This window comes from Mytilus californianus, unplaced genomic scaffold, assembly GCF_021869535.1.
Source record: "Mytilus californianus isolate M0D057914Y unplaced genomic scaffold, xbMytCali1.0.p SCAF_5, whole genome shotgun sequence".
In the NCBI taxonomy this organism is placed as follows: domain Eukaryota; kingdom Metazoa; phylum Mollusca; class Bivalvia; order Mytilida; family Mytilidae; genus Mytilus; species Mytilus californianus.
In genome coordinates, this window is record NW_026262701.1 from 99,106,495 (window position 1) to 99,111,834 (window position 5,340).

Genomic DNA, 5,340 nt, shown 5'->3' on the forward strand with positions numbered 1-5,340 from the left:
GTTCTTTTTTATTTATAGCCATTTACTTTTTGTACGGCCGCAAAGAATTTTTGCGGTCGTATATTGGTATGACGTTGGCGTAGTTTAGGTGAATGGATCTCTATGAAATTTTACCATTAGGTTCAATACCACAAAAGGAAGGTGGGGATTGATTTTGGGGGTTATGGTACCAACAGTTAAGGAATTAGGGGCCAAAAATAAGCATTTTTGTAACTTGCAGACATAACTTGTGTTTGTGTATGGATCTCTCTGACATTGTACCACAAGGTTCCATATCACAAAGGGAATGCTGGGATTGATTTTGGGGGTAATTGCCTCCAAATTGTAGGAATTAGGGGCCAAAAAAGGGGCAAAAAACAAGCATTTTTCTACTTTCATGACAATAACTTGTGTGCAAGTGTATGGATCTTTCTGAAATTGTACTACAGTACTACCTGTGACATTATCTTATTGATGGTGGCCCTAAAAATAATGTTCACCATGATGGCCCTATATGTCGGTAAACGGACAGAAAGTCACAGGACAAAAAGTCACAGGACAGAAAGTCACAAATTTGATAGGACAAAAAGTCACAGGACAAAAAGTCACAAACAATTTGTTGACAATTGTTTGAATGTATAAGAGAAATATCTAAAAAAAAATATTTTTATTACATATATTCAGTTAACAGTTTAGTAAATTGTTCATTAGCCTTGATAAATGAAAATTTATTAAATTTTAATCATGCAAAGGATATATTTATTGGCACCATGAAGCCATTTAAGTACCAAACCACTTTGACATTTTGTTTTCTTTACAATTATTTCATCATTATTGATATTTATTAAATAAATTTTAATTACAAAGTTGCTTTATACATAATAGTTCAAGAAAAATACAAAAAAGTTTTTTCAAAAATATTTGTTTTCTTACTCAAAGAAAAATATTCTCAAAACTGAATTGTGACTTTTTGTCCTGTGACTTTTTGTCCGTGACTTTTTGTCTGTGACTTTTTGTCCTGTGACTTTCTGTCCTACATTCTATATGTCCATCGTTATACCCCCTGTTGCTTAATTAATACACAATGTATTAATCAAAAACTAGTCAAGGATAAAGGGAAATCATGACTGCATTGAAGTGTTAAAATTATATAACTTACAGGTAAAGTGTCTCAGGTAAAATATATGCGGTACGTCTAAACACTGCTAAGGAGTCCTTAGTGCACTAAGGACGTATACTATGCCACTAAGGACTAGATGGGGTGCTGTTACATGTATTATTTTTCCATATTAAGTTAGAGATTGATATTTAATGCATAAATTAAAATTATTATAGAAAAATAATCACAAATAAACGAGTTATTAAGCATTGTTTAAGCGCGTGCCCATTTTTCTTTGATATGCCGAAAATCAGTGAACCGATTGACACGTGCCATATAACATAACAACTGAATAAACAATCATAATCTTTTTATTTTAAGTAATTAACAATTGTATCGAAAAGATTAATGCTTAATAATTTATAATTAAATATGTTGTTCTTATTTGCAATGATTAAAAGGACAAATAATTTTATTTATTTTTTATTTCTTTCTCGACAAAGTTATATTTGCCATTTGTGCACGACTTTGATGTGCGCCAACTAATAAGTTAAGAGTGTGGTCAGCTTGTTAAATGTTTATGTAAGAGATGGAAGTAATAATGGTCAGTTGACCCCTTAAGGAGTTATTGCCCTTTATAGTCAATTTTTAACCATTTTTCGTAAATTTTTGTAATCTTTTACAAAAATCTTCTCCTCTGAAACTACTAAAAAAAAAAAATACCAAGACAAAAGGAATAGATATATTTATAAGTTTTTTGTTTTAATTTTAATTCCGACAAAGATGCGTGTTTCATTAAAACTTATGAGTAAATTCTGAAAAAATATCAAAACCTGGTGTTTGCTTTTCCACTTTCTATTACTGCTTCATACTTAGTACGAATTACGATTGAATTGGAAAAAAAATCATGTGACGTCCTTGGGGTTATTCAAAACCACTAGTGTTCAACCAGTTTGATAGCTGTTTACAAAGGCTTCATACCGTACTTATTTTTTTTGTAATTGTTCGACATTTGTTTTTTTCTCAAAGTATAAAAAGTTTAAGAATCATTATCGAACTTTGAAGTTTCATTTTCAAATATATAAAGGAGACAAATGTTTTTTTTTAAATGTTCCACAGATTTTAGCACATTATTTACGAAAATTATCCCGTATGTGTTAATTTAGAGCTTTAGGTATAATTTTGACATAAAAAGGTTATGCTTCGTACGAATGCCTTGAAAATATGCTTTTTCATGATGTAAAAATATTCTTTTTCATGATGTGAAAATAATCATTTTTTGTTATACAAGATAATTTGAAAACTTTATACCTAAATCTATCACGTGTAAAAATTAAAAAAAAACAAGGATTTGTATAGTATATTACAATACAAATCCTTGAAAAAACCAACAGAAATATTTTCAAATATAATTTCTTTAAATTTATTTTTTCTTTAAGAAGAACAAGTATGTCAGAAGGAAATCCGATTTGTATTTTTTTAACCAAATTGTCTGTTTAAGATATTGTATGAAATAATGACTATGTTGTATGTGCTTTACGCATTGTTGAAGGCCGTACGGTGACTTATAGTTATTAATTTCTGTGTCATTTTGTCTCTTGTGAAGAGTTGTCTCATCGCCAATCATACCACATCTTCTTTCTTATATTTGTTGCATGTAGTAAAAATTTATTATCATATTGAATTCGTTTTTGTCTGGTAATACATTGCTTAACGTCTTCATATATGAAAATAAATTTAGATATATTGCTCTGGAAACAAATCTATTATTTACAAGAAATAATTACAAAATACTCTTGAGAATCTGGAAAAAAAAACATGAATAAAATTTTAACAACTTATTCAGTGCGAAGTCAAATCAAATTTGATCACTGAAATATAATCTTAAAAACTATTCATTTATTAGTATCCAACTTTTCCAATATTGTCGATTAAACACAACAGATAGCAGGATTCCCGTGTAATCAGTTATGTAATTTGACACGTGTCTAACGGTTCATTGATTTTCGGCATATCAAAGAAAAACAGGCACGTGTCTACACAATGTTGAATAACTCATTTATTTGTGATTATTTTTCTATAAAATTTGAAATTTATGCATTAAATATCAATATCTACAATAATATGAAAAGACATTACATGTAATAGCACCCCATATAGTCCTTAGTGGCATATCATAAGTCCTTAGTGCACTAAGGACTCCTTAGCAGTGTTTAGACGCACCCATATGACCCAAATATATGTGTTTGTCAAATTTAGTTAATGTGATTATGAAATGAAAATTCAAAAATAAAATGAAATAATAAAACTAGTTGAACATATTGCTTGATAAAAAAATATTGAAAAAATTGTCATGACTGTTTTTTTTTTGGTGTTATACCTTTTAAATAATTCTATCAATGTAAGTAATTTTTTACATGTATTTTTTTGGCAAGTGAAGAATAAATGAATATCAGTCTTATCATCTTTTGATATAATGCAAACAATAGATCTGCCTTTTTCTATTGAAAAGGTGCTTCTTAGATTAATTTTCTAAAATCAAAATTGTTTATACTTTGAGAGACTGATCTGCATTCAACATTGTTTAACAAATGTTTAAGATTATCTTTAGGACTTATTCTAAATAAAATTTAGGTAATTCATTATTTCTCTATTTAATAAATATGTTCAGAATAATCATTACAGCAAAAATTGATAATATTTTTGTCATATAAACATATAATAATTAGTTTGTGACAAAATAATACAAAACCGAACAATATAATGCAAAGAAATAACAATTCTATAAGAAATCAAAACACATGGAAAAAAATATTATGTTTCTGCCCTCAGTTCTAATGACTATTTGATAATGGAGCCAATATTTCAAACATGTTCCATGTTATAGAGGTTTAGCATTTCTTTTACTTTTTATTCTTTGTTGAGATTTTATAAGATGTAAGATTTTATTCATAACCTGGTTAAGAGACATTATCATGAGAAGGTAAACAATTTTCAAATAGATTGTCTCTAAGTTATTATGTTAATTTTACAATCAAGGAGGAAGTGTTCTTCATCTTCCAGCAAGAGGCACAGTTTACATATTCTATCCTTTCTAGACATTTTATCCACTAATTTCTATTTCTAAATTATGACCACTAATTCTTACATTTGAGTTTACTGTTTTCATCATAGGTTTTTATTTTATTTTCAAAAATATTCTTAGTTTTGTTCTTAAACATGTTAAAATTCATTTTTAATCAAAGGCTTTAAAGAGTCTAATTCATTCAAGTCCCTGCAATTATAAACTTTATCTAAAAGGCCTGGGTTGAGTGAAATATTCTTTGCAAATGTATACCAAGAATATGCATCATGCCAGTCCTGCAGTTTTGATAATATAATACACAGAACAAAAATGGATTAAATTAATAGACCCTAAAAATGCCACAATCTATAGAAGTGTACTTTATTTTTTCTGGAGACAGAAATTAGCCAAACTGAAGATAACATATTTGATAAGTAAACAATTGTTTCAAAAAGCAAGACATTTTTTTCTTTAAATAACTTCTTGTCAGAAGATTTACTTTATTTAGAAATAAGAACATATGTCATTATGATTAGCATTTTTATACGACCGCAAAAATTAAAAATTTTTTGGTCGTATATTGGTATGACGTTGGCGTCGTCGTCGTCGTCGTCGTCGTCCGGCGTCGTCCGGCGTCGTCCGAAGACACATTGGTTTTCGCACTCTAACTTTAGTTTAAGTGAATGGATCTCCATGAAATTTCACCATAAGGTTCAATACCACAAAAGGAAGGTTGGGATTGATTTTGGGGGTTATGGTACCAACAGTTAAGGAATTAGGGGCCAAAAAGGGGCCAAAAATAAGCATTTTTGTAACTTTCAGACAATAACTTGTGTGTAAGTGTATGGATCTCTCTGACATTGTACCACAAGGTTCCATATCACAAAGGGAAGGCTGTAATTGATTTTGGGGGTAATTGCCTCAAAATTTTAGGAATTAGGGGCCAAAAAAGGGGCAAAAAACAAGCATTTTTCTAGTTTCATGACAATAACTTGTGTGTAAGTGTTTGGATATTTCTGAAATTGTACTACAAGGTTCCATATCACAAAGGGAAAGCTGGAATTGAGTTTGGGGGTAATTGCCCAAAACGTTTAGGAATTGGGGGCCAAAAAGGGGCCAAAAATAAGCTTTTTTCTAGTTTCCAGACAATAACTTGTGTTCAAGTGTATGGATCTCTCTGAAATTGTACTGCAAGGTA